We start from the raw sequence: 11,055 nt of genomic DNA on the forward strand, positions 1-11,055 counted from the left end.
GGGGTGTGTTTGATTGTCATTTAGTTGGAATCAAAACAAAAAAAAGTATAGTCAGATGTTAATGAAACTTTCAGGACATGTCAGAAATGGGATAAGGAACAAGTGATTATATTTTGGAGTTGATCCTGATCATCATTTTTGGATTCAGCTTTCTTTTGAAGGATTCTTTACTACTGGGAGATTTGGCCTGGTGGAGGTCTGCGGAGCACTTTTCTATTTTACTGCTGCTGTTCTCACCAGCACACTTGTGATCTTTCAAACCGGCCTTCCTTGTAAAAGATAAGCCACAGATTGAACAAGAAAAAGGTTTTTCTCCAGTGTGTATTCTCATGTGTCTTTTCAAGTTGTCCTTGTGTACAAAACCTGTTCCACACACTGAACAGGAAAATGTAACTCCAGTGTGTCTTCTCATGTGTTTTTTCAAACTTACGCTCTGTGCAAAAAATACACCACACACTGAACAAGAAAAAGGTTTTTCTCCAGTGTGTGTTCTTGAGTGATCTTTCAAACTGTCCTTCCTAGTAAAAGATAAGCCACAGATTGAACAAGAAAAGGGTTTTTCTCCAGTGTGTCTTCTTGAGTGATCTTTTAAACTCTCTTTCCTTGTAAAAGATAAGCCACAGATTGAACATGAAAAAGGTTTTTCTCCAGTGTGTGTTCTCATGTGTCTTTTCAGAGAACTATGGTATGTAAAAGTTTTGTGACAGTGAGAGCATGTGAAGTGAGTGTTGTCAGTGTGACATGTTGCATCATCTTTAGAGTGTTCATCATCAGTGTGAGGAGAGTGTGACGTTGTGTCCTCACTATCTGATAGTGGAGCTAAGATCTTGTCTGCTTGTGATCGTCTCCATCAGCTTCTGTTGTCATGTGTTGTGTTGAGCTGCTGCTTGGAGGCTCCGCCTCTCTCTTCTCCTCACTTTCACCTTTGACCTCATCATCTTCACTCTTCACAGGGACACCAGTCACTGGGAACTCCACCAGTCCTTCAATATGATCTCCCTCCTGACTGATGCTGTGTTCTGCTGCTTCTTCTTTAATGTGGGGGGGCTGTGGATCCTCTGTTTCCTCCTTAATGTGTTGGAGCTGTGGTACCTCTTCTTCCTCTTTAATGTGGGGGGGCTGTGGATCTTTAATGTGTTGGAGCTTTGGTACCTCTTCTTCCTCTTTAATGTGGAGGGGCTGTGGTTCCTCCTCCTGCTCATTGAGATAATGTTCTTCATCGAGGTCTGCAGGACACAAGAAGACAAACACATGCTTTAGAAACGTCCAGCTTTGCTCAGTCACACTAAGGTTATCCAGGCTTTATCCCACCTAACCTGATCCTTGTCAGCACAAACACAATGCCACCGTTTAAGACCCCCTCTCCCCTCCAGCACAAAGCGACCTAGTACGCATGCGCGGGAAAAAAAATGCACGTGTCATAGTTACCGCTGACCTGGAAGTGTTTTCTTACACTGTGTTTCAATGTAGCCTATTGCCACATTTCTTTGAACAGTAAACCTTGCTTGCCTCACCATCAGCAGCTGTTAGACTATTATAGTCAATCACACCTGAGTCATCATACATCAATCATATCTTTAATGGACGTGTGAAAGTAAACAATGTGATAAATAACATTTTACAACAATCAATCTAGGGATCTAGATATCTGGTCAGGACACTGTGCTAGTAGGCTGAAATTGGCGGTCGTACTTGACGGCTTCACAATAGTTATGGAGTATAAAACTAGACGTTGAGTAATCGCTCGACATACATACATCGCGAACAATAACTGATAATCTTCTTTGCCAGTCCAAATGCATTCACCGTTTTCCGTAGTACTCCCTAGTCCACAGGAGCCCGCATTCTCGTTGTCTCTCCTTCGACAAATGGACAAAGTTTTTCGCTAAGTAGAATCAGAGCTGACCTGGACATTGGAAAGTTTTCTTACCGTTCCTGTGGCACAACACACTCGTTGACAAACATATCCCACCAGGCTGCAATTCTCCCAGGCTTTATCCAAAACCGTCACTCAACTTTGCTATGTTGTCATCTGAGATGTGTTGCACCTGAAGTAGCTGCAATTACGCGTTTCCTTCTTTTAAGGTATTAACGTGTGATTTCCACAAGCGTCTGTTATGAAGCTGGCTGTGGCACGTTCTTTCTGACGTCACTTCCTGTTTGAGGCTCGGCCTTTTTGGCGTCACTTTCTCTCCGAACTCAGTTTGTAACCGATCGATGAGTAAATACAAAGCTAAGAGCCGGAGATTCAAGAAATACACGACACACTTACCCATGTAAAAAAATATCCAAGGAGGGGAACCACAAACGACGGGTTAGTGTGGCTGACACTGGGCTTAGGCTAAATAATCATTTCTTTAAGGAGTTATTCGGCTTAATGTAGACAGGGCCTGACTTTGCCTGTGACCTTTGCAAAATTAATTTTGTCAAATCTTTTAAGGGAGTCCTGGCCTCAGACTGTTCAATGGAAGAATATATATATATATATATATATATATTTATATATATATATATATATATATATATATATATATATATGTATGGGGAAAAAAATCACAAGACCACTTCATCTCTACAGGCCTTTTTCATGAGGGGTTCCCTCAATCATCAGGAGATTTCAATCATCTCCTGATGATTGAGGGAACCCCTCATGAAACAGGCCTGTAGAGATGAAGTAGTCTTGTGATTTTTTTTTCCCACACATACATATATTGCGCTCTACTACGGTATCGAGCACTATTTTTTGGATAACCTTATTAAGACATATATATATATATATATATATATATATATATATATATATATATATATATATATACAAACCCCGTTTCCATATGAGTTGGGAAATTGTGTTAGATGTAAATATAAACGGAATACAATGATTTGCAAATCATTTTCAACCCATATTCAGTTGAATATGCTACAAAGACAACATATTTGATGTTCAAACTCATAAACATATTTTTTTTTTGTAAATAATCATTAACTTTAGAATTTGATGGCAGCAACACGTGACAAAGAAGTTGGGAAAGGTGGCAATAAATACTGATAAAGTTGAGGAATGCTCATCAAACACTTATTTGGAACATCCCACAGGTGTGCAGGCTAATTGGGAACAGGTGGGTGCCATGATTGGGTATAAAAACAGCTTCCCAAAAAATGCTCAGTCTTTCACAAGAAAGGATGGGGCGAGGTACACCCCTTTGTCCACAACTGCGTGAGCAAATAGTCGAACAGTTTAAGAACAACGTTTCTCAAAGTGCAATTGCAAGAAATTGAGGGATTTCAACATCTACGCTCCATAATATCATCAAAAGGTTCAGAGAATGTGGAGAAATCCCTCCACGTAAGCGGCATGGCCGGAAACCAACATTGAATGACCGTGACTTTCGATCCCTCAGACGGCACTGTATCAAAAACCGACATCAATCTCTAAAGGATATCACCACATGGGCTCAGGAACACTTCAGAAAACCACTGTCACTAAATACAGTTGGTCGCTACATCTGTAAGTGCAAGTTAAAGCTCTAATATGCAAAGCCAAAGCCACTTATCAACAACACCCAGAAACGCCGCCGGCTTCTCTGGGCCCGAGATCATCTAAGATGGACTCATGCAAAGTGGAAAAGTGTTCTGTGGTCTGAAGAGTCCACATTTCAAATTGTTTTTGGAAATATTCGACATCGTGTCATCCGGACCAAAGGGGAAGCGAACCATCCAGACTGTTATCGACGCAAAGTTGAAAAGGCAGCATGTGTGATGGTATGGGGGTGCATTAGTGCCCAAGGCCTGGGTAACTTACACATCTGTGAAGGCACCATTAATGCTGAAAGGTACATACAGGTTTTGGAACAACATATGATGTCATCTAAGCGCCGTCTTTTTCATGGACGCCCCTGCTTATTTCAGCAAGACAATGCCAAGCCACATTCAGCACGTGTTACAACAGCGTGGCTTCGTAACAAAAGAGTGCGGGCACTTTCCTGGCCCGCCTGCAGTCCAGACCTGTCTCCCATTGAAAATGTGTGGTGCATTATGAAGTGTAAAATACGACAGCGGAGACCCCGGACTGTTGAACGACTGAAGCTCTACATAAAACAAGAATGGGAAAGAATTCCACTTTCAAAGCTTCAACAATTAGTTTACTCAGTTCCCAATCGTTTATTGAGTGTTGTTCAAAGAAAAGGTGATGTAACACAGTGGTGAACATGCCCTTTCCCAACTACTTTGGCACGTGTTGCAGCCATGAAATTTTAAGTTAATTAAAGCTGCAAGCAGCGTTGGTCGGGCCCGCATATTTGGCTGGTGCTAGTCCTAAGTGTCCCAATACTTTTGTCCAGTTGTAGTCCTAAGTGTCCCAATACTTTTGTCTAGTGTACCTACCTTGTCTGCATTGTGTGGGCACGCTGGTGCTTCCTGCTTTTAAGCAGCCACCTTGAAATAACAGCGGCGCAGCAGCATCAGCGCAGCGGTTCTTTGAAGGGTTGTAGAATTAAAACCAGAGCAGTAAAAACTCTGTTCCATACTTTTAATCAGAAGGGTTCAATCTCTCTCCTGTGCTAGTTTGAAGCCGAAACGACAAACACGCTCAGAGGAGATAATGTTTGAAGAAAGGTGACCGGTTTTTACAAAAATGTTGTTTTTAAGGGGGGGTTACAAACTTCTTGTTGATTTTTGCTGGGGGTTGTCAATCTATGAAATGTAGGTCTAAGTGAGACCTACATAGACGTTTTTGTTTCATGTCTCTCCGACCTTCCTAGTGGGAGTTACAGGCAGTTTTGTCTGTGTTTTATTCGTAGGGGGCGCTAGAGCGTAATTTTGAGATTTGGGGTTAGGTTTTTTACTAGATAACAATTTTTGCCAGTCCTGATGTGTGTGTTTAGTTTGGTGAGTTTTGAAGCATGTTAAGGGGGTCAAATTACAGCTCAAAGAGGCAAAAGTGACTGTTTTTAGTACATTTTTGTCTTGAAGGGGGAATAGCCAACTTCCTGTTGATTTTCGCTGAAGGATGTTAGTGTATGAAATCTAGGTCAAATTCAGACCTACATAGAGGTTTTTGTTTCATGTCTCTACAATATTCCTACTGGAAGTTATAGGCCGTTTTGTCTGTGTTTTTTCCTAGGGGGCGCTAGAGCGCAATTTTGAGTTTTGGGTTTTTTGTTTTTTTAGATGGCAGTTTTTGCCAGTCCTGGTGTGTGGATCAAATATGGTGAGTTTTGAAGCATGTTAAGTGGGTCAAATTACAGCTCAAAGAGGCGGCGGAAGAATAATAATAAAGAAAGAATAAAACGCACAGAAACAATAGCTCCTTCTGTCCCAATGCACAAGGACTCTTTTTGGGAGTCCTTCTACAATGGGCCGTGCGGGCCCTAATCATCATTTGCAAAAAAAAATAAAGTTTATGAGTTTGAACATCAAATATGTTGTCTTTGTAGCATATTCAATTGAATATGGGTTAAAAAAGATTTGCAAATCATTGTATTCCGTTTATATTTACATCTAACACAATTTCCCAACTCATATGGAAACGGGGTTTGTATGTACACACACACACACACATATATATATATATATATATATATATATATATATAATGGGAGAATTCACATACCATGGTTTATATAGGGCACAGAGTGGGTGGGTACAGGCTGGCGTAGGGGCGTGGTGATTGGCTCATGTGTTACCTAGGAGGTGTTTCCGTCTGTGGCGGCATGCTGATACAATTTCGCTGCGCTTGTTGAGGGATGACAGGTCTGGACGGTAAATAATAAACAGTTTCTCTTTCAAGCATAGGTTGCATCTTTTATTACCACTATTGTAAGGTGTGCTGGATGCAAGAATTTGCCATGTTATTGAATATTCAACATTATTGTCTTTGAGGTCCCAAATGTATATATATATATATATATATATATATATATATATATATATATATATATATATATATATATATATATATATATACATAAATATATACATATATATACATATATATACACATATATATATATACATATACATACATATATATATACATAAATATATACATATATATACACATATACATATATATACACATATATATATATACATATACATACATATATACATATATATACACATATATATATATATATACATACATATATACATATATATACACATATATATATATATATACATACATATATATATATATATATATATATATATATATATATATATATATATATATATATATATATATATAATAGGGCTGCAACAACTAATCGATTAAATCGATTAAAATTGATTATCAAAATAGTTGGTGATTAATTTAGTCATCGATTCGATTTTTTTTTTTTTAATAAACCTTTATTTATAAACTGCAACATTTACCAACAGCTGAGAAACAATAATCCAAATAAGTACAAAAACGGTACAAAACAGCCCCAGGGCGGCGCTGAGGCTACGTGTCATGAGGTGGAGGTAAGCTAGCCAATGATGTGTCATGTGCAGCTCACGTGACGACGCCGTCTCCTTAGCTGGAAACATTGGAAAAATGGCGCAGGAAAACAGTACCGATAGTTTAGCGGAGAAACATCTTGAGGTTATTGCTTCAATGGAGAAAAGTGTACGACCCAAGTCGTCAAAAGTGTGGGAACACTTCACTTTAAAAACTTCAAAGAAGAGCGTTTCCTGCAAAATGGCACGGAAGTACAACATTGCTTCAGGAGCAGCTGAAAAGGAAACATGTTGGAGCCATGGATGAAGGCAAGAACTGAAGAGGAAACATGTTGGAGCCATGGATGAAGGCAAGAACTGAAGAGGAAACATGTTGGAGCCATGGATGAAGGCAAGAACTGAAGAGGAAACATGTTGGAGCCATGGATGAAGGCAAGAACTGAAGAGGAAACATGTTGGAGCCATGGATGAAGGCAAAAACTGAAGAGGAAACATGTTGGAGCCATTGATGAAGGCAAGAACTGAAGAGGAAACATGTTGGAGCCATGGATGAAGGCAAGAACTGAAGAGGAAACATGTTGGAGCCATGGATGAAGGCAAGAACTGAAGAGGAAACATGTTGGAGCCATGGATGAAGGCAAGAACTGAAGAGGAAACATGTTGGAGCCATGGATGAAGGCAAGAACTGAAGAGGAAACATGTTGGAGCCATTGATGAAGGCAAGAACTGAAGAGGAAACATGTTGGAGCCATGGATGAAGGCAAGAACTGAAGAGGAAACATGTTGGAGCCATGGATGAAGGCAAAAACTGAAGAGGAAACATGTTGGAGCCATTGATGAAGGCAAGAACTGAAGAGGAAACATGTTGGAGCCATGGATGAAGGCAAGAACTGAAGAGGAAACATGTTGGAGCCATGGATGAAGGCAAGAACTGAAGAGGAAACATGTTGGAGCCATGGATGAAGGCAAGAACTGAAGAGGAAACATGTTGGAGCCATGGATGAAGGGAAGAACTGAAGAGGAAACATGTTGGAGCCATGGATGAAGGCAAGAACTGAAGAGGAAACATGTTGGAGCCATGGATGAAGGCAAGAACTGAAGAGGAAACATGTTGGAGCCATGGATGAAGGCAAGAACTGAAGAGGAAACATGTTGGAGCCATGGATGAAGGCAAGAACTGAAGAGGAAACATGTTGGAGCCATGGATGAAGGCAAGAACTGAAGAGGAAACATGTTGGCGCCATGGATGAAGGGAAGAACTGAAGAGGAAACATGTTGGAGCCATGGATGAAGGCAAGAACTGAAGAGGAAACATGTTGGAGCCATGGATGAAGGCAAGAACTGAAGAGGAAACATGTTGGAGCCATGGATGAAGGCAAGAACTGAAGAGGAAACATGTTGGAGCCATGGATGAAGGCAAGAACTGAAGAGGAAACATGTTGGAGCCATGGATGAAGGCAAGAACTGAAGAGGAAACATGTTGGAGCCATGGATGAAGGCAAGAACTGAAGAGGAAACATGTTGGAGCCATGGATGAAGGCAAGAACTGAAGAGGAAACATGTTGGAGCCATGGATGAAGGCAATAACTGAAGAGGAAACATGTTGGAGCCATGGATGAAGGCAAGAACTGAAGAGGAAACATGTTGGAGCCATGGATGAAGGCAAGAACTGAAGAGGAAACATGTTGGAGCCATGGATGAAGGCAAGAACTGAAGAGGAAACATGTTGGAGCCATGGATGAAGGCAAGAACTGAAGAGGAAACATGTTGGAGCCATGGATGAAGGCAAGAACTGAAGAGGAAACATGTTGGAGCCATGGATGAAGGCAAGAACTGAAGAGGAAACATGTTGGAGCCATTGATGAAGGCAAGAACTGAAGAGGAAACATGTTGGAGCCATGGATGAAGGCAAGAACTGAAGAGGAAACATGTTGGAGCCATGGATGAAGGCAAAAACTGAAGAGGAAACATGTTGGAGCCATTGATGAAGGCAAGAACTGAAGAGGAAACATGTTGGAGCCATGGATGAAGGCAAGAACTGAAGAGGAAACATGTCGGAGCCATGGATGAAGGCAAGAACTGAAGAGGAAACATGTCGGAGCCATGGATGAAGGCAAGAACTGAAGAGGAAACATGTTGGAGCCATGGATGAAGGGAAGAACTGAAGAGGAAACATGTTGGAGCCATGGATGAAGGCAAGAACTGAAGAGGAAACATGTTGGAGCCATGGATGAAGGCAAGAACTGAAGAGGAAACATGTTGGAGCCATGGATGAAGGCAAGAACTGAAGAGGAAACATGTTGGAGCCATGGATGAAGGCAAGAACTGAAGAGGAAACATGTTGGAGCCATGGATGAAGGCAAGAACTGAAGAGGAAACATGTTGGCGCCATGGATGAAGGGAAGAACTGAAGAGGAAACATGTTGGAGCCATGGATGAAGGCAAGAACTGAAGAGGAAACATGTTGGAGCCATGGATGAAGGCAAGAACTGAAGAGGAAACATGTTGGAGCCATGGATGAAGGCAAGAACTGAAGAGGAAACATGTTGGAGCCATGGATGAAGGCAAGAACTGAAGAGGAAACATGTTGGAGCCATGGATGAAGGCAAGAACTGAAGAGGAAACATGTTGGAGCCATGGATGAAGGCAAGAACTGAAGAGGAAACATGTTGGAGCCATGGATGAAGGCAAGAACTGAAGAGGAAACATGTTGGAGCCATGGGTGAAGGCAAGAACTGAAGAGGAAACATGTTGGAGCCATGGATGAAGGCAAGAACTGAAGAGGAAACATGTTGGAGCCATGGATGAAGGCAAGAACTGAAGAGGAAACATGTTGGAGCCATGGATGAAGGCAAGAACTGAAGAGGAAACATGTTGGAGCCATGGATGAAGGCAAGAACTGAAGAGGAAACATGTTGGAGCCATGGATGAAGGCAAGAACTGAAGAGGAAACATGTTGGAGCCATGGATGAAGGCAAAAACTGAAGAGGAAACATGTTGGAGCCATGGATGAAGGCAAGAACTGAAGAGGAAACATGTTGGAGCCATGGATGAAGGCAAGAACTGAAGAGGAAACATGTTGGCGCCATGGATGAAGGCAAGAACTGAAGAGGAAACATGTTGGAGCCATGGATGAAGGCAAGAACTGAAGAGGAAACATGTTGGAGCCATGGATGAAGGCAAGAACTGAAGAGGAAACATGTTGGAGCCATGGATGAAGGCAAGAACTGAAGAGGAAACATGTTGGAGCCATGGATGAAGGCAAGAACTGAAGAGGAAACATGTTGGAGCCATGGATGAAGGCAAGAACTGAAGAGGAAACATGTTGGAGCCATGGATGAAGGCAAGAACTGAAGAGGAAACATGTTGGAGCCATGGATGAAGGCAAGAACTGAAGAGGAAACATGTTGGAGCCATGGATGAAGGCAAGAACTGAAGAGGAAACATGTTGGAGCCATGGATGAAGGCAAGAACTGAAGAGGAAACATGTTGGAGCCATGGATGAAGGCAAGAACTGAAGAGGAAACATGTTGGAGCCATGGATGAAGGCAAGAACTGAAGAGGAAACATGTTGGAGCCATGGATGAAGGCAAGAACTGAAGAGGAAACATGTTGGAGCCATGGATGAAGGCAAGAACTGAAGAGGAAACATGTTGGAGCCATGGATGAAGGGAAGAACTCACAGTACGTAACTTTTTAAGTCCATAGTGGCAACAGGCATTCATGAGTTCAGCTTTTTTGTGAGTAACGTTAATGTTATGCCTTTGTTGCAACGCGGGGCTGATCATGTGTCTCCGCCACATTTGACTCCGTTTTGAGAGAGAAAACGCACGGTTACCAATTTGGAAATAAACGTAAAGGACAGAAATATCTCAGGTTGGTTTCATAATGGATCAATGTAGCCGGGCCCGATTAAGCTATATAAATCTATTTAGATTTGAGTGACGCTTTAGTATAACTCAACGTTTTGAAGGTGCTGGAATATTTCATGCTATTATTCAGAGGCAGCCTCAAATGAATCCTTTATTATTCACAACAGAAACGTGTACAACATTTGATTCAGTTCTGATCTGATGAGTTACATTTCTGTCTTATTATTGCTGTATGCTGCACCCCTCATGTCCACAACATGGTGCCACTATGCCAGATTTTTCAATAAAATACTGGAAAGGACAGAAATGTAGTTTGTCTCTTGTATCCAATTATTAATCGATTAATCGAAGTAATAATCGACAGATTAATCAATTATCAAATTAATCGTTAGTTGCAGCCCTAATATATATATATATATATATATATATATATATATATATATATATATATATATAAATACATAAATACATATAAATACATCCATTTTCTACCGCTTGTCCCTTTGATATGTATATGTATGCAGGGCTTGAATTGAACCATGGCAACCGCTGCATTTTCCGTGACCACCCTTGTGACTTGCCGTAATGCCCGAAAAAATTGACCGGCATTTAAGGCAAGAACATGCCGTGACCGCCCTTGACTTTTTACTTGTTAATGGACTATGGATGTAACAATAAACGGTATAATGATACACAGCGGTGAAATTCCAGACGTTTAGTAACACGTTTACATTTTTAA

General features: G+C 41.1%; 1 long non-coding RNA gene across 1 annotated transcript in view; it reads right to left on the reverse strand.

The window, feature by feature from the left end:
- Window positions 1-1,026: 1,026 nt before the first annotated feature.
- LOC140677452 (uncharacterized) overlaps window positions 1,027-11,055 on the reverse strand; it is a 16,494-nt gene continuing 6,465 nt past the window's right edge. Inside the window, exon 3 of the long non-coding RNA XR_012049248.1 lies at window positions 1,027-1,226. This is a non-coding gene — a long non-coding RNA (uncharacterized lncRNA). The remainder of the gene's footprint in view (window positions 1,227-11,055) is intronic.

The sequence above is a fragment of the Nerophis lumbriciformis genome, linkage group LG31 (assembly GCF_033978685.3).
Source record: "Nerophis lumbriciformis linkage group LG31, RoL_Nlum_v2.1, whole genome shotgun sequence".
Taxonomy (NCBI): Eukaryota; Metazoa; Chordata; class Actinopteri; order Syngnathiformes; family Syngnathidae; genus Nerophis; species Nerophis lumbriciformis.